The 20,071-nt window shown below is 46.4% G+C and overlaps 1 protein-coding gene across 3 annotated transcripts in view; it reads right to left on the minus strand.

Moving 5' to 3' along the window:
* PGPEP1 (pyroglutamyl-peptidase I) overlaps positions 1 to 20,071 on the minus strand; it is a 99,299-nt gene that overhangs the window by 24,787 nt on the left and 54,441 nt on the right. Inside the window, exon 3 of one of the 3 annotated variants that reach the window (XM_063914753.1) lies at positions 13,895 to 14,011. The exons of the other annotated variants lie outside the window; for them this stretch is intronic. The gene's annotated coding sequence lies outside the window, so the exon portion shown is untranslated. The remainder of the gene's footprint in view (positions 1 to 13,894; positions 14,012 to 20,071) is intronic. 3 annotated transcript variants of the gene reach the window in all.

The following is a 20,071-nucleotide window of genomic DNA, read 5'->3' on the forward strand; positions in this document are numbered from 1 at the left end:
CCAGCCGTGCTGTTGTAGCACTTCCCGAGATAGTGCTACTCCGCCGAACAACTGCTCCCTGGACCTCGCCTTTATAAGGAGATCGTCCAAGTACGGGATAATTATTTCGGCCATTACCTTGGTAAATACCTCGGTGCCGGGGACAGACCAACGGCAACGTCTGGAATTGGTAATGACAATCCTGTACCACAATTTTGAGGTACTCCTGGTGAAGAGGGTAAATAGGGACATGCAGGTAAGCATCCTTGATGTCCAGTGATACCATGAAATTCTCCAGGCTTGCAATAATCGCCCTGAGCGATTCCATTTCGAACTTGAACCTTCGTATATAAGTGTTCAAGGCTTTCAATTTTAGAATGGGTCTCACCGAACAGTCTGGTTTCGGTACCACAACATTTTGGAATAGTAACCCCGGCCTTGTTGAAGGAGGGGTACCTTGATTTCACCTGCTGGAAGTGCAGCTTGTGAATTGCCGCCAGTACTACCTTTCTCCGAGGGCAGCAGGCAAGGCTGAGGTGAGGTAACGGCGAGGGGGAGTCGCCTCGAACTCCAGCCTGTATCCCTGTGATACTATTTGCAGAACCTAGGGATCCACCTGTGGGCAAACCCACTGGTCCCTGAAGTTCCCGAGACGCGCCCCTACCGCACCTGTCTCCACCTGTGGAGCCCCAACGTCAAGCGGTGGACTCAGAGGGAGCGGGGGAAGATTTTTGATCCTGGGAACTGGCTGCTGGTGCAGCTTTTTCCTTCTTCCCTTGTCTCTGTGCAGAAAGGGAGCGCCTTTGACCCGCTTGCTTTTCTGAAGCCGAAAGGACTGTACCTGAAAATACGGTGCTTTCTTAGGCTGTGAGGAAACCCGAGGTAAATTTTTTTTCTTCCCAGCTGTTGCTGTGGATACGAGATCCCAGAGACCATCCCCAAACAATTCCTCACCCTTATAAGGCAGAATCTCCATGTGCCTTTTATAGGCAGCATCACCTGTCCACTGCCGGGTTTCTAAAACCCTCCTGGCAGAATGGACATTGCATTAAATCTGGATGCCAGCCGGCAAATATCCCTCTGTGCATCCTTTATATATAAGACGACGTCTTTAATATGCTCTATGTTAGCAAACTATTATCCCTGTCTTAGAGTATTAATATTATCTGACAGGGTATCAGACCACGCTGCAGAAGCACTATTTATGCTGAGGCAATTGCAGGTCTCAGTATATAACCTGAGTGTGTATATACAGACTTCAGGATAGCCTCCTGCTTTTTATCAGCAGGCTCCTTCAAGGTGGCCGTATCCTAAGACGGCAGTGCCACCTTTTTTGACAAACGTGTGAGCGCCTTGCCTTATCCACCCTAAGGGATATCTCCCAACGTGACCTATCCTCTGGCGGGAAAGGGTACGCCATCAGTAACTTTTTAGAAATTACCAGTTTCTTATTGGGGGAACCCACGCTACTTTACACACTTCATTCATTCATCTGATGGGGGAACAAAACACTGGCTGCTTTTTCTCCCCAAAAATAAAACCCCTTTTATGTGGTACTTGGGTTCATGTCAGAAATGCGTAACACATTTTTCATTGCCGAGATCATGTAACGGATGTTCCTAGTGGATTGTGTATATGTCTCAACCTCGTCGACACTGGAGTCAGACTCCGTGTCGACATCTGTGTCTGCCATCTGAGGTAACGGGCGCTTTTTTGAGCCCATGATGGCCTTTGAGGCGCCTGGGCAGGCGCGGGCTGAGAAGCCGGCTGTCCCACAGCTGTTTTACGTCATCCAGCCTTGTAAGGAGTTGACATTGTCGGTTAATACCTTCCACCTATCCATCCACTCTGGTGTCGGCCCCACAGGGGACGACATCCCATTTATCGGCCTCTGCTCCACCTCCACGTAACCTTCCTCATCCCACATGTCGACACAGCTGTACCGACACACAGCACACACACAGGGAATGCTCTGACTGAGGACAGGACCCCACAAAGTCCTTTGGGGAGACAGAGAGAGAGTATGCCAGCACACACCAGAGCGCTATATAATGCAGTGATTTTTCCCCCAATAGCTGCTTGTATAAACAATATTGCGCCTAAATTTAGTGCCCCCCCTCTCTTTTTAACCCTTTTAGCCTGAAAACTACAGGGGAGAGCCTGGGGAGCGGTCTTCCAGCTGCACTGTGAAAAGAAAATGGCGCCAGTGTGCTGAGGGAGATAGCTCCGCCCCTTTTTCGCTGACTTTTCTCCCGCTTTTTTATGGATTCTGGCAAGGGTATTTATCACATATATAGCCTCTGGGGCTATATATTGTGATATATTTGCCAGCCAAGGTGTTTTTATTGCTGCTCAGGGCGACCCCCCCCCAGCGCCCTGCACCCTCAGTGACCGGAGTGTGAAGTGTGTATGAGGAGCAATGGCGCACAGCTGCAGTGCTGTGCGCTACCTTGGTGAAGACTGATGTCTTCTGCCGCCGATTTTCCGGACTCTTCTTGCTTCTGGCTATGTAAGGGGGCCGGCGGCGCGGCTCTGGGACCGAACATCAATGGCCGGTTCCATGCGGTCGATCCCTCTGGAGCTAATGGTGTCCAGTAGCCTAAGAAGCCCAAGCTACCACCAGTTAGGTAGGTTCGCTTCTTCTCCCCTTAGTCCCTCGCTGCAGTGAGTCTGTTGCCAGCAGATCTCACTGTAAAATAAAAAACCTAAAATATACTTTCTCTCTAGGAGCTCAGGAGAGTCCCTAGTGTGCATCCAGCTCAGCCCGCACAGGATTCTAACTGAGGTCTGGAGGAGGGTCATAGTGGGAGGAGCCAGTGCACACCAGGTAGTCCTAAATCTTTCTTGGCTGTGCCCAGTCTCCTGCGGAGCCGCTATTCCCCATGGTCCTTACGGAGTCCCCAGCATCCACTAGGACGTCAGAGAAATGGACATTGCATTTATTCGAGAGCCCAGCAGGCAAATGTCCCTCTAGGCATCCCACATATATAAGACGACGTCTTTAATATGGCTAAGTGTTAGCAATACGGTATCCCTGTCCAGGGTATCCAACCCCTCTGACAGAGTATCTGTCCATGCTGCAACAGCACTGCACATCCAAGCTGAAGCAATAGCCGGTCTCAGTAGAGTACCAGAGTGTGTATACACAGACTTCAAGACACCTTCCTGCTTCCTATCCGCAGGTTCCTTTAGGGCGGCCGTATCCCGAGACGGCAGGGCCACTCTTTTAGATAAGCGCGTCAGGGCCTTGTCAACCCTAGGGGAGGATTTCCAGCGTAACCTATCCGTTGGCGGGAAAGGGTACGCCATTAGTATTCTCTTGGGAATCACCACTTTCTTATCAGGGGAAGACCACGCTTCTTCACATAACTCATTTAATTCATGTGACGGGGAAAAGTCACTGGCTGCTTTTTCTCCCCAAACATATTTACCCTCTTGTCAGGGACAGGGTCAGCCTCTGAAATGTGTAAAACATTTTTCATTGCAATAATCATGTATCGGATGGCCTTAGTCATTTTGGGCTGTAATAGTGCCTCATCCTCGTCGACGCTGGAGTCGGACTCCGTGTCGACATCTGTGTCAACCAATTAAGATAGTGGGCGTTTTTTAGACGCTGACGGCCTCTGAGGCGCCTGGGCAGGCCCGGGTTGAGAGCCCGGCTGTCCCCCGGGCAGCAACATAATCAAATCTCTTATGTAATGAGTTTACATTGTCATTTAAGACCTTCCACATATCCATCCAATCAGGTGTCGGCACAGACGGGGGCGACACCACATTTATCTGCACTTGCTCCGCCTCCACGTAACCCTCCTCATCAAACATGTCGACACAGCCATACCGACACACAGCACACACACAGGGAATGCTCTGACTGAGGACAGGACCCCACAAGGTCTATGGGGAGACAGAGAAAGAGTATGCCAGCACACACCACAGCGCTATATACACAGGGATACACACTACCAGAACTGATTTTTTTTCCAATAGCTGCTGTATCAATACACCTTTTGCCTAAATGTATGTGCCCCGCCTCTCTTTTTACCCTCTTCGTGCCAGGAGACTGCAGGGTAGAGCCTGGGGAGCGTCCTTCCAGCGGAGCTGTGAAGAGAAATGGCGCTGGTGTGCTGAGGAAGAAGGCCCTGCCCCCTCAGCAGCGGGCTTCTGTCCCGCTGTTTCTGACTAAAAAATGGCGGGGGTTTTACACATATACAGTCACAGACTGTATTATGTGTCTTTTTTATGCCAAAAGTATTCTTATTGCTGCCCAGGCCGCCGCCGCCCCCCCCCCCCCCCCAGCGCCCTGCACCCTACAGTGACCAGAGTGTGTGGTGTGCAGTGGGAGCAATGGCGCACAGCTGCGGTGCTGTGCGCTACCTTAATGAAGACAGGAGTCTTCAGCCGCCGATTTCATCACCAACTTCTGATCTTCTGGCTCTGCGAGGGGGACGGCGGCGCGGCTCCGGGAACGGACAACCGAGGACCTTTGCCTGTGTTCGAACCCTCTGGAGCTAATGGTGTCCAGTAGCCTAAGAAGCGCAACCTAGCTGTGAACAGGTACGTTTGCTTCTCTCCCCTCGGTCCCACGTAGCAGTGAGTCTGTTGCCAGCAGATCTCACTGAAAATAAAAAACCTAACATTACTTTCTTTACTAGCAGGCTCAGGAGAGCCCACTAGGTGCATCCAGCTCTGGCCGGGCACAGATTCTAACTAACTGAGGTCTGGAGGAGGGGCATAGAGGGAGGAGCCAGTGCACACCAGATAGTACCTAATCTTTCTTTTAGAGTGCCCAGTCTCCTGCGGAGCCCTTCTATTCCCCATGGTCCTTACGGAGTCCCCAGCATCCACTAGGACGTCAGAGAAAGATTGGTCTCTGCTGTGTTGTGCTCTTCGCCAAGAGTTGCTGCTGAAGGAAGGAGTGAGAAGGTGGCTTCACCAAAGAGCTAACCAAATCTTACAGTGACACCAAACCATCTTTATCCACCACTCTACAGGATATCACACAATTCCACAATGATTGGGTTAAAGAGACTGTACATGGATTACCCACTGCTGTATTATGTGCCTGAACAGAATAAAAATAGCTACCTTTGAAGAACATACATATATATATATATATACACACACATATATATATATATATATATGTGTGTGTGTGTGTGTGTATGTGTGTGTGTGTATGTATATGTATGTGTATATATATATATATATATATATATATATATATATATAAATATAAATATACACACACACACATATACATATATATTATATAAAATATAAAATATCTCACCACTCGGCGGCACTCCGGACGGATAAATAAAGACTAAAAAGTCATCTTGGATTAAAATCGACGTTTCAGTGCTCGGCGGCACTTTTATCAAGATTATCAGACAGCATAATCCAAGATGACTTTTTAGTCTTTACTTATTCGTCCGGAGTGCCGCCGAGTGGTGAGATTCTATTGTGGGCCGCTGCAACACGGACGTCACGGAGGGCACCTGGCAAGCTACTTTGTGGGAGGATACGAGTGCCAGATCTGGTGTATGTGTGTGTGTGTGTGTGTGTGTGTGTGTGTGTGTGTGTGTGTGTGTGTGTGTGTGTGTGTGTGTGTGTGTGTGTGTATATATATATATATATATATATATATATATATATATATATATATATAGAGATAGATAGATAGATAGATAGATAGATAGAGAGATAGAGAGATAGAGAGATAGAGAGAGAGAGATAGAGAGACTTTGAGCAAATGCACACTCTCCAGCAATTCTCATATGGTGCTCCCTTCAAGTCCATACCTTCACAGGTACAGGATATTTACATTTTATAGTTAAAGGGCACTCAAACTTCTTAATTAGTATATGAAAGTTCATTATTTCCAAAAGAGACACTTTTTTAAAAAACCATATCAAATGGCAATGGTGAAGGAAAAATGCTTATATATCCATAAATTCTTAAGCAAAAAAAGGCAAAAAACACTTCTCTCCAATCCAAGAGATTTTCAACATCAATGCAGCACTTTAGAAATATATGATAGAAAGTCAAACTTATCCGTTGTCGACCTCGGTCATTTAATGACCGTCAAAGACTTCTGCATCCAAGCACAGATCACCCCGTTGCCACTGATATCCACCTACATACATATATACACACATACATACACATACATATATTTTATATATATATTTTTTATACATGTTGTGTATTTTTGGTACGTCAACTGAGAATATGGCCCTTTTAAGGACATATTAGAATGGCACTAAAATATGCACTGGCTTTCATGATGCCTATATCCCCTTTGCAGCCAATAATTACCAGATAAGTGCAAATGCTTATCTGTTCTTTGACTGACCGAAGTGCAATGTCTCCAAATTCTTTCTTTGCCAAATAATTCATCCACAGTAAAAAGGTTAGTGGGGAACAAGCCATCAGCACCCAGGATGTGCTGCAGCAGCATGACATCCCACATCTAGAAATAAGCAGTTCCAAGTGGCAGTACAGGAGCTTAGTGCTGGCAGCGATTTAACCTCTTTAGAACTAGCAAGAGTAGCCAATAACAGGTGGTGGGTTACTGATTGTGAAAAGGAATTCTTATACCCAATGGATGGCGAAGTAAGCCCATTCAGTCACAATGTTCCCTGTACTGAGTGGCACAGTAAGCAGAATATTTAAAGAACCAGCACATATTTCCAGAACAGATTTCTTCTCACTTAATAAAATGAATCACTTTAATACTGTGCAAAGTTAAGGTCATGGAATACTGCCCTTTCACACCTTTGGCATAGTACAAAATCAAATTCTTTGGGAGAAGTGAAACCTCTATTATTGGAGGGAGTTGAAATGATCAGAATGCAGAGAGGAATCAGCTGGCTTACCAAAGATGCAAGGGAGCCAATTCTTCTGCACAGGTGCCAACTAATTTTCTGACCTGCGCAGTATGTATTCTTGTGATGTGTGAAAGAACTGGCAATGGCTAGGAGTGGAATAGGACTGGGTGAATTGATACTGGCAGTTTGTTTGGCCCTTTTTTTATTATTATTATTTTACTCAAGCATTTCACATACAATATGTAGCAAAAATGAAGAACATATTTTACTCAAAGCATTTCACATACAATATTCACCCCTGTCTGTCTATCCCTCCCCTTAGAATGTAAGCTCTCATGAGTAGGGCCCTCATGTGCTTATCCTTTTCTTACATTAATAATCCTCAACTGCCCAAATCCTGCAGTTTTTTAGCCACCTTGGAACTTATCTTTATGTCGTTTACTGGTGTAGTTATGCTTAGTTACCCTGTACTTGTCCTATATTGTCTTCAACTGTAAGTCACTGTCTTCCTGTTTTGATTATGTGCATATGTACTCTGTAATTGGGCGCTGCGGAACCCTTGTGGCGCCATATAAATAAAGGATAATAATAATAATAAGTAGCAAAAATGAAGCCCATGGCATGAAAGGAAACAAGAAGCCTACTTCATAAAGTGCAACCTATTTGCATGAAACAAATACAAGCGTATAATTTCAAGTGGGTGAAACAATGTACTAGGAGAAGGCACAAGGAGATCAGTAGAAAGGAACAAACTGTCCTACATTACTATATAACAACTATAGGTATGTCTTGCGAGTAGACTCAAGTTGTGTGAAAAAGTTAAATGTAAGCAACACAATAAATTTTCTTTTATTGGCGGATTATACGTCAAAAAAACCCAAACATCAAATAAACAAATCCAGTTTACATTTTTTGGTACTTACAGATAAATCCCTTTGTCCAATTCCCAGGGGACACTGTAGGGTTATGAATGTCGGGTATAGATGGGTGGTTTGTAAGTGGAGCCGAAACGTTAAATTTAGAAGTGTGATTGGCTCCTCCCCCCCTCCAGATCAGGAAAGACTGAGAGAACAGCCTACAGAAGAGGAGGTGAACCAGTACATAACACAGTAACACAAGAAATGTTGTGAATAAGAACAGAACTGTAAGAACAGACACAGCTACAACAAAAACTACTCCTTATGGCAGGAAGGAACAAAGGGGGTGCATCCAGTGTCTTGTGAAATCGGAGAAAGGGATTTATCGGTAAAGTACCAAAATCCAAATTTCTCCTTCATCCACTAGGGTACACTGGAGGCTTATGACAGTGGGGATGACCCAGGGCTTCCATCACGGGCGGGAGAGCGCTGAGAACCATGTCAAACTGGGAAGCTGAGGGCCACAAAGTATCAAACTTTTAAAACCTGACAAAGGAATGCTGGCCTGACCAAGTAGCCGCCTGACATAACTGTATCAAAGAAACCCCACAGGCTGCCACCCAGGAAGGTTCCACAGAACATGTGGAGTGTGCAGAAAGAGAAGTAGGGGGATCGCAAGAAGAGGCCACATATGCCTGTCGAATGGCTAGCCAAATCCAATGCGCCAGAGTCTGTTTGGAGGCAGGCTAACCTGGTCGAGCAGCATCATAAACAATCAATGAATTTGTATTTCGTGGAGAAGACGTCCCGTCCACATAGATGCGGAGAGCCCGTACAACATCCAAGGACCTTGATGAAGTTGAATCCCCCGAGAGAATTGGTACAGCAATGGGCTGGCTGATATGAAAAGCAGAGACCACTTTCAGCAAAAAAAAAAAAAGAAGAAAAAAAAAAAGTTGACACATACGCAAGCAATGCTCCACTCTTTCCGCATGGAAAATGAGATACAGAGGGCGACATGAGAAAGCTCAAGGCTCAGAGACTCTCCTGGGCAATGCCAGTGCAAGGCGCAGCACCACCTTCCAAACAAAGACGTTTGCAAAAAAAGAAAGAAAACCAAATCCAGGTCCCAAGGTGCCATTGGAGGAACAAAAAATAGGATTTTGGTACTTACCAGGTAAATCCTTTTCTTTGAATCCATAGGGGGCACTGGAGTACTCTAGGGATATGGACGGTTCCACAGGAACTAGGCACTGAATAGTTAAACTTTGACTATACCTCCCCTCCATATTCCAGAGTACCTCAGTGTTTTTTTACTGAGCCGAACAGGAGCTATAGAGGTTAATGGAGAATTACATATAACAAACGGACAATAAAGTTGACACATAACGTTACTGACAACTATCAGTTGACACCAACCCAATAAACTTGCTAATTTGAACCAGTTGGTGAGAGTGTGTTACCATAAGATCCCCTGAACTTACCACAAGCCAGGAAAACTGCTCTGGGTGGGCGTCCAGTGCCCCCTATGGATTCAAAGAAAAGGATTTACCTGGTAAGTACCAAAATCCTATTTTATTTTTAATCCACTAGGGGTCACTGGAGTACTCTAGGGACGTACCAAAGTTTCCCCCCTGGGCGGGAGAGCTGTTTGGCACCTGTAACACTAGACGGCCAAAGCTAGATGCTGATGCCGCAAAAGTATCAAACTTGTAAAAGCGCACAAACATGTGCACTGAAGACCATGTAGCCGCCCTGCAAAAGCTGTGTCGTAGAACTCCACGACCAGCTGCCCATGACATTCCCGGAGAACATGTGGAATGAGCTGTTACTGATGTAGGCGGCTGTAACCTAGAATGAAGGTAAGCCTGACGTATGGTCAGTTTTATCCATCTGGATAAGGTCTACTTAGAAGGTGGCCAACCCATCTTGGCCGCATCATAGAGGACAACAACGTATCCGTCTTAGGAACTGTAGACGTTCGGAATACATAAACGCGTAATGCGCGTACCCCAACCAAAATTCCAGAATCTCCTGTTAACACAGGAACTACTATTGGATGATTGATGTGAAAAGAGGACCCTACTTTTGGTAGGAAAGCGGGATTCGTCCAAAGTTCCGCTCTGTCATTATGAAACACTAAATACGGTGGCTTGCATGACAAGGCACCCAAATCTGAAACCCGCCCTGCCGAAGCTAAGGCTAGGAGAGAAATTGTTTCCCAAGTGAGAAACTTAATATCCACTTGTTGTAAGGGTTTGAAATAAAAAGACTATAAGCAATCTAAAACCAGATTCAAGTCCCATGGCGCAGTAAGTGGAGTGAAATGGAAGCTGTACTTTGAGGACACCCTGCATAAAAGGTGTGTACCGACGGCAATAGAGCCAATCTTCTTTGAAAATAAATTGACAATGCAGATATCTGCACCTTTAGTGTGGATAAACGCAGACCTCCATCTAACCCTATCTGTAGACATAACAAAAAAGACGGGATAACTTGAAAGATGATGTCGGAAACTTCCGAACTTCACACCAACCTATATAGGCACGCCAAACTCTGTAATAATGAGCTGCCGTAACTGGCTTACTAGCATGTAACATGGTTGGTATAACCTATTCTGGAATGCCCTCTCTTTTTAAGAGGGCTGTCTCAACAGCCACTCCGTCAACGCAGCCGCGCTAAATCGGAGAAAAAGAACGGACCCTGATGTAACAGGTCCGGACGCAGTGGGAGCGGCCAAGGAACGTCCGCGAGTAGACCGCGAAGATCCGAAACCAAGCTCTCCAAGGCCAATGAGGCGCCACTAGTATGACTGTGGCGGACTCTCTTTTGATCCGTTTTAGCAACAGAGGGAGCAGCGGAAAACGGTGGAACAGATACACGAGACAGTATGGCCACGTGATTGTGAGAGCATCCACCGCCACTGCCTTTGGATCTCTCGTTCTGGACACGTACTGGGGCGTTTGATAATTGTGGCGAGATGCCATCAGGTCCACTTGTGGGTAACCCCACCTCTGGACCAACATGCGAAACACTTCTGGATTTAATGCACATCCTGGATAAAAATCCCGACAGCTGAGATAATCAGCCTCCCAGTTGTCCACTCCCGGAATGAATACTGCCGACAAAATCACCTCAGCCCAATTGAGGATTCGAGCTACTTCCCGCATGGCCATGCGGCTTTTCATTCCTCCTTGTTTGTTGATGTATGTGACCGCCGTCGCGTTGTCTGACTGCACCTGAACAGCCTGAGCCTGCAGCATGTGCAATGCTTGTCGTAGCGCATTGTAAATTGCACGGAGTTCCAGGACATTTATAGACAGCAATCTTTCGTGATCCACCCAGAGACCCTGGAGCTGAAAATTTTGAACTACAGCTCCCCAACCTCTGAGACTCGCGTCCGCCGTGAGAATTATCCAATTCCAGGCGCCGAACCGTTTCCCTGCGGTTAGATTCTGTACTTTGAGCCACCAGAGTAGAGACACTCTGGCCTTTGGAGACAACCTCACCCTGCGGTGAATCTGCAGAAGCGAGCCCGACCATTGTGCGAGCACATCCAGTTAAAAAGGACGTGAGTGAAGTCTTCCGAACTGAAGCGCTTCGAAAACCGCCACCATTGTGTCTAATAGGCGAATGCACAAATGAACCGAGACTGTGCGTGGCTTAAGCACTAATTGTACCAGATGACGAATGACCTGTACTTCTGTTCGGGTAGGTAAATTCCTTGATTTACCGTATCGAGAATCATACCTAGGAATTGAAGTCGATGAGACGGAATCATTCAGGAATTCGCGTAGACAATGGTAGGAAAACCGATTCCCCCCCCCCCCCCACCACCTGGTCTGTGATCTATTCTCGTCTGGAACGTAGCCAACGTGAACGTTGTGTGCCACTAGCGAAGCTGAAACGCAAGAACCAACTGCCAACGTCACAGAAGCTGTAGGCAGCAAGAAGTGTAAGGTGGTCTTTTTTTAGGGCAAACCTGAACTGGAGTGCCCTGCCACTACAGCCTTGTTACCTCAAACCCTTACCAAAGCAGGGCGAAGCAACAGCCGTACTGCTGTGTAGGGTACACTCCGATAGGTAGTTAAACGCCCAATAATTGCAATTGTCTCTCATTGGAAATTGTTCAGCCTTCGCTGGGAACCTAACGTACTGGCCTGGTGCTATGAGGGCTGGCGGTGAATCGACCGCAACAATTTAGCTGAAAACAGTAAAATTAAAAAATAAAAAAAATGTTTTTTCCTCTCAGGCAGTACATGCGCCCGCATTTCCCCCCAAAGAGGACCGGTAAGGGTCTGTCTGTGCAGTCGTATTTGTCCGACACACTGTGTGACCGACTCTGCAGCGAAGCTGCTTGTTTGATTATGCATTAGACTTAGTGATCATGTACCCCGACCAGTAAGTACACCACGGAAGTAATCTGTGTATAAACCTGCATTACCGTGCATGTGGTTACCAGCAATAATGAATCTTCCTGTAGAGACATGCTGTCAAAAACAATTAATAAATTAAATTCCTAACAACCCCCCGTCCCCAGAGGCTGAGTGTTGTAGGGCAGCAACCTCCTGCAAAGAACCAGGAAGTAATGTTAAAAATGGTGTCCTACCATGTTTTCTTATATATATATATATATATATATATTACACCTGTTAAACCAGGATCTGAACCAGTGTCCATGTAATCACAAAGTTCACTGTGGGCGGGAAGCCTAACCACTTGGCTACAGAGCCACCTGTAAAAATAATAAGCAAAGCTGCTGTTTAAACATCAACTCTGGTGATGAAATGGTTGCTGTAGTGACTTGCAATCCAGATGGGACCTGAACCCACAATCCCTGGTTTAGGAGGGCAGTGTCCTATCCATTAGGCCACTGGGGATCTGGGGAGGTGAGGCCTGAACTCACAATGTTTGCAGTGCTCAACAGATACTGTTTAATAAGCACTGTGTGCCGACCAACTGCGTCACTGTAGTCTTGCTTATTGCAAAATAGATTTTTAATGTCACCATATTTTAATATATATATATATATATATATATATATATATATATATATATATATATATATATATATATATATATACATACATACATACATACATACATACATACATACATACAGGTTGAGTCTCCCTTATCCAAAATGCTTGGGACCAGAGGTATTTTGGATATGGGATTTTTCCGTATTTTAGAATTGCATACCATAATGAGATAACATGGTGATGGGACCTAAATCTAAGCACAGAATGCTTTTATGTTTCATATACACCTTATTCACACAGCTTGAAGGTCATTTTAGCCAATATTTTTTTATAACTTTGTGCATTAAACAAAGTGTGTGTACATTCACACAATTCATTTATGTTTCATATACACCTTATACACACAGCCTGAAGGTCATTTAATACAATATTTTTAATAATTTTGTGTATTAAACAAAGTTTGTGTACATTGAGCTATCAAAAACAAAGGTTTCACTATCTCAGTCTCATTCAAAAAAGTCCGTATTTTGGAATATTCCGTATTTCGGAATATTTGGATATGGGATACTCTCTCTCTCTCTCTATATTATATATATATATATATATATATATATATATATATATATATATATACACACACACACACACATATACATACACACACACACATATATACAACGTATATTCACACATACTCAGACCTTATAAATATATGTATATTTCATATATGCATACATACACATATATTATATACCCATATACATATATCCTGATTCAGAGGTATAATAATTCTTAGAAGTCAAACTAAATGTGACCACTCACAGGCTTAAAAAACCTGAGATGTCTGCTGCTTAACCGCAGCTTAGTTAATGGGTCCCGTGTCCAGTGTGGTGTGGCTGTAGATTTAAAAAATACCTACAGCACCTTGTATTCCCAGGTGGCTAACCAGGCCCAACACTGCTCAGCTTCCAAGATCAGATGAGATCGGGCGTATCCAATTGTGTTGTGGCTAAGTGAATTAAGCAAAGCTGCTGCAGGTGAGCCTGAACTCACAATGCTTGCAGTGCTCCACAGATACTGTTTTATAATCACCATGTGCTGACCAATTGTATAACACATCTTACTTTACAACAGTGAACAAAGCCAGTATTTGGCTGACCACAGCCATGATTCAGATTTGCAGTCTTTGGGATAATATCATTATAAACAGTTATGATAAGAATAATAGTCTTTGCTGGTGTCTTACTCATCTTTACAAATATATATCTGGCCAAGTGCAGTACACGTCAGCAATATGCCTGGTTCCAAATTCCCCTTAACACCCCTGCGCCTTCAATGGAGGAGAGATGTAATACAGGAAATTCTGGAAAAACAACAGGAAAAATGGTTAAATATGCAGACTTATAATTATGTAAGCAGATTTAATAAACATACTATGTTGCATTCAAACCTGCACATAGATGAGCAACATGTATCCTGTTTAACAAAGACTTAATAGCCTATTGTAATACATATGCAGCGCTGCTGTATTCTAGTAAACATACTTTCTTTTATCAACAAGAGTTGAATCATGAGATTTTATCCAGTGACCCTGACATTTCTGTGTGCAGGGAACATCACTGTGGCATCAAAGTTACTCACTAGGCTATGAAGCCTGCCTTTTACAAAAACTCTCATTTGTGTGCACCCCCCCCCCCCCCCCGTGCTTGCTCCGTGTATCGTTCTCTATACACGGAGCTGGGCTATGGTGGAGAGGGAGCCAGAAGCAGCATCGAGGGCCGGGGAGCGCCGTGGAGCGGCCTATGCATAAATCAACGTGGCCAGCGCGGCTCAGAGCGGCGGGGGACACAGCGGCGCTGGAAACGGCGGCGGGCGGCTGAAGGCAGCGGCCGGCGGCCACACACACAGTATCCCACACAGCGAGGCGGCAGCGTGAGCTGACCGCCCCGTTCAACATACCTGGACCCTGTGGTGAGGGCTATGACGGGGCTTCTCTGTAAGTTCCGTCCAGCCTTTACTGCAGGTTTTAGTCCTGCACGTGGTAGTGAGGGAGCTCTTTTTAGAGAGGTGCGACACCCACAGCTGCTTCAGCAGCTTCCACTATCTCGGACCCTAGCCTTTCTGGAAGGGGGGGAAGTGATGTGGAACATTGAAAAATCAAAAATAAATCCAATAATTGTGGAGAAACTCCACAGGCCTAGTTGCTCGGTGAGCACCGAAAAAAAACACTGAGGTACTCTGGAATATGGAGGGGAGAAGTAGTCTCAAATTTTAACTTATTCAGTGCCTAGTTCCTGTGGAACCGTCCATATCCCTAGAGTACTCCAGTGACCCCTAGTGAATGAAAAAGAAAAGGCAGTTGCAGATGAATGACCCCCTGGAAAAACGTCTGCATGTCCAGAAGCAAGAAGGCAGACGTTCTCTGGAAAAAAATTGAGCACGCAGAGATCTGCACCTTCACAGAGCCTATGCACAAATCTGTGGAGAAACCTGTTGGTAGAAAAAGCAGGAGTCTGGACACCTTGAACGATGTGGGCGACACCTGACGGCTCTCACACCAAGGCACATACAGTACACCTTCCAAATGCTGTTGTAATGCCTGGATGTAACTTTTTTCCGGGCCCCAAGCATGTTGGGGATCACTGCAGATGGGTTCCCTTATGTTTTAGGATTGCATTCTCAACAGCCACGCCGTCAAACGCAGCCGCCTTAAGTCTGGATAGACGAAAGGTCCCTATTGTAGAAGATCCTCCCATAGTGGCAGGGTCCACGGATCGAGGAACCACCAAAAGTCGAAGGTCAGTGTACCAAGCTCTGCTAGGCCAATCTGAGGCCACCAAAAGAACCATGGCGTCTTCTACCTTGATTCATTTGAGAAGACGAGGCAGAAGTGGAAGTGGTGGGAACAGGAATACGAATTGGAAATGCCAGGGAGTTGTCAAATCAACGACTGCCTCTGCAGTCGGGTCCCTCGTCTGAGAACAGTATTGAGAAAGCTAGCGATTGCGTCTGGACGCCATCAAGTTGATCTGAGGAAGGCCCCACCGATGAGCCGGTTGCAGAAAAATCTGGGGATGTAGTGCCCACTCTCCCGGGTGCAGATCCTGACGACTTACATAGTCTGCCTCCCAGTTTTCCACGCCTAGTATGAAGACATATCAGCTCGTCATACCCCTCAGCCCAGAGAAGAATGCGGCTGACCTCTCTCATAGTTTCCCTGCTGCGACTGCTGCCCTGTTGGTTTATGTACACCAGGGACGGGGAACCTTCGGCCCTCCAGCTGTTGTTGAACTACACATACCAGCATGCCTTGCAACAGTTTTTCTATTTGGTCATGCTAAAACTATTGCAGGTTATGCTGGGATGTGTAGTTCAACAACAGCTGGAGGACCGAAGGTTCCCCATTCCTGATGTACACCATCGCCATGGCATTGTCCGATTGGACATGGATTGCCTGACCTCTTAGAAGAGGAAGATCAGGTGCAGGGCATTGTAGACTGCTCTAAGCTTGAGGATGTAGATAAGCAGAATTGGTTCCTGTGGAGACCAGCGGCCCTAGAAGTTACAGTCCAACGTCACCGCCCCCCAGCCGCGCAGGCTGGCATCCGTTGTGAGAACCCAATTCCACACTCTGGACCGTTTTCCTTTCAACAGGTTCATGGAATTTCTCCCCCAGAGAAGCGAGAGAAGAGTCCTGGGGGACAGTTGTACCAACTTATGTAGAAATAGGTTAATCCGGACGACTGAAAGAAGATCCAGCTGGAACAGCTTGGACAGGAATCTGCTGTATTGAATGGCCTAAAATGCATCCACCATTTTCCCCAGAAGCCAAATGTGGAGGTGAATGAACACCCTGCGATGTTGTAAGACCAAACAAACCAGTTCCTGATTGGACTAAGCCTTGTCCTGCAGAAGGAAAATCCTTTGTACCACGGTGTCCAGGATCATCCCCAGGAACTGAAATCTGAGTTGACTGTAGGTGAGATTTCGGAAAGTTGATGATCCAGCCGTGTTCTAGGAGTAGACGATGGCTCAGCACAATATCCTGTAACAACTGATCCCTGGACTGTGCCTTAAGACTGTCTAGGTAAGGGATGATGGGCACACAGCTGAGCCATCATAACTGCCCTCTCCATCGAGAACACACAGAGCTGAGGGCAGGCTGAAAGGTAAAGCCTTGAACTGATAATGGGAGTCCCGTACTGCAAATTTGAGAAACGCCTGGTAAAGCAGCCAGATTGGGATGTGGACATAGGCTTCCTTGATATCTAAGGAACACCATGAACTCTCCTACCTCCAGCCCAGCAATAACGGAATGAAGGGATTCCACCTTGAATTTGAATACTCGCAAGAAAGTCTTCAAGTTTAGGATTGGCCTGGCCGAGCCGTCCAACTTCGGTACTATGAACAAACTGGAGCAAAATCCCTGCTTTTGTTTGGAGACCAGGCACTGGTTAGTAACACCCTTGCCGTAAGGAGCTTGTTGATGGAACCGGTCTTTGGAAACTGACAAACCTGTGGAACTGAGGAGGCGGGTGGAATTGAAAATCTATTTTGTAACACTGGGTGATGAGATCTCGTACCCAGGCATTGTGGCAGGTTGTTCTCCAAATGTTCTTGAAATCCTGCAAATGAGCTTGCACCCTGGGGTCCCCCAGGTGAGAGGGAAGATAGTCATGCACTGGGCTTTGCGGCAGACTTAAGGTCCTGGTGAGAAGAGACTGCGGCATGACCGCATCCTCTGTTGCCTCTAGAAGTGGAGGAGCCACCCCTGGGATGGCCTCTGAATTTTGTAGGCACCTGAAAAGGATAGGCCAAAGTAAGATCTACAAGGAGCGGGAGCTGCAGAGGGAAGACAGGTGGACTTACCTCCCATAGCTTGAGAAATCCACTTATCGAGCTCATGTCCAAAGAGATCATTACCTGCAAACGGAAGAGCTACCACCCCCTCCGCGTCAGCCCGCCACTGTTTGCGTGCAGACACCATGAATTTGGCATTACATTTTTTACATGTAATAGTTTGAGAAGTTTTTGATGAGGTTCCTTTACCTGACATACTGAACCTCCCTCTATACAGGAAAAAGGGATAGACACAGACTAGAAAGTACAGGGGACTGATATGAGAGAGAAGCAACAGGGAAGGAGGAGATGTCACACCTGCTCCATGTAGCACTGAATACCCAGAGTAACAGTGCTGGCACAATATATATACCTCTCACAGATCAGAGATATATGTCTGGTATGTGCAGTACAAATTCTCTCCTACCCCCGCTAGCCCACACAGCAACTCACGAGTCCCGTTTAAAGCAGAGTATACGAGTGTCAGCGCTGATGAACAGCGCAGTTAGCAACCGCAGCAGCAAAGAGCGTTCCTCCCAAGGATTCTAGACTCCCCTAGGCTTTTGGGCCAAGCAATTCAGTCCTTCCCTAAAATAATATTTGCCACTTGAGAAACTGCAGCTAGCTGCTTATTCAGCTCTTCAACATGTGTAAGCCACTACCAAACAACCAGTGACAGTGAGCACTGGTTTAACAATTGCTGGATGGGCGTGAACCTAAACACAAAGCAAGAACAGCAAAAGGCTAGAAAACAAAGCTGCAAGAAAATAAACTGATGATCCCAGAAAACACATGCAACCCCTTAAATTTGGACTGATACAAAATTGGAGAGTTATGGTAGACTTACCATAGTTAACTCTCTTTTTGCGAAGTACACTGGTTTCCACAGGGAATACATCAGAGTGTAGAGCGGGATCTTGGATCCGGAGGCACCATCAGGCACAGCTTTGACTGTTCCTGGATGCATTGGGGCCTCCTCTATAACCCCGCCTCCAGGCACGGAGAGCTCAGTTTCGTTAACCAGTGCAATGCAGGAGCAGGTAAAAGAGAAGGCAGATGTCACATAGAACCACAATCTCACGACAGGAGAGGGTACCAGCAGCTAATGCCATACAACCCAAAGAAGCTAGGTGCGTCAGGGTGGGCGCCCTGTGGAACCCAATGTATCTCGCAGAAAGAGAGAGTTAACCATGGTAAGTCTACCATAACTCTCCTTTTCTGCAGCGGGGTACACTGTGTTCCACAGGGAATACATCGGGGATGTCCTAAAGCCGTTCCTCAAGCGAGGGGACGCGCCTTAGCAGGTAAGTGAACCAGACGTCCACAGGAAGCATCCTGGGAGGCGGAAGTATCAAAGGCATAGAACCTAATGAACGTGTTCACTGAGGACCATGTAGCAGCCTTGCACAATTGTTCTGGTGAAGCACCACGACAGCCTGCCCAAAAAGGTCCAACAGACCTAGTAGAATGAGCTTTAACTGCAGCAGGAGCTGGGAGGCCAGCCTGTGTATTAGCTTGTGCAATCAGCATTCTAATCCATCTGGCCATGGTTTGCTTATTCACAGGCCAGCCACGTTTGTAAAAAAAAAAAAAAAAAAAAAAAACTAGAATCTGACCTCCTGATAGAGGCAGTCCTCTCCACATAGATACGGAGAGCCCTAACCACATCCATAGAACGTTCTTTGGGAGACAAATCCGGAGAGACTAAGGCCGGAAACACAATTCCTCGGTTAAGGCGAAAAGATGGACACCACCTTCGCCTAAGGGGGTAATTCAGCCCTGATAGTAGCAGCAAATTTGTTAGCAGTTGGGCAAACCCATGTGCACTGCAGGGGGAGAGGGGGGGGGGGCAGATATAACTTGTGCAGAGAGAGTAGATTTGGGTGGGGTGTGTTCAAACTAAAATCTAAATTGCAGTGTAAAAATAAAGCAGGCAGTATTTACCCTGCACAGAAACAAAATAACCCACCCAAATCTAACTCTCTCTGCAACTGTTATATCTGCCACACCTGCAGTGCACATGGTTTTGCACAACTGTTAACAAATTTGCTGCTACGATCAGGTCTGAATTACCCCCAAAGGGGGTCATTCCGACCCGATCGCATGCTGCTTTTCACAGCCGTGCGATCGGGCCGGAACTGCGCATGCGCAGCTGCCACATTGCACAGGCGCGTTGTTGCCCGGCGACGGCCGTCACCAGGCAGCGACGCCGCTAGCGAGGAAAGCGGTCGCAGCGGCAACCGCAAGAAGATTGACAGGAGGAAGGCGGATCCTGGCAGCAACTCACCATTTTCGGGGAGAGGAGAGTCCAACGCAGGCGTGTCCAGGCGTTTGGAGGGCGGATGTCTGAGGTCAATTCCGGGACCTACATTGCTGGATCGATCGCACAGGGCAAGTAACTGTTACCCGGGTCTTCTTTTACAGTAAACTTTTTTTTGCATAGCAGGGCTGCACAAGCGCTCTATGCAGAAAAACACTCCCCCATAGGCGGCGTCTAGTTGATCACACCGGCAGCAAAAAGTTGCTACGTGCGATCAACTCTGAATGACCCCTAAGTCCGACACCCGTCTTGCAGAGGCAATAG

Source organism: Pseudophryne corroboree, chromosome 1 (genome assembly GCF_028390025.1).
Source record: "Pseudophryne corroboree isolate aPseCor3 chromosome 1, aPseCor3.hap2, whole genome shotgun sequence".
Lineage (NCBI taxonomy): Eukaryota > Metazoa > Chordata > Amphibia > Anura > Myobatrachidae > Pseudophryne > Pseudophryne corroboree.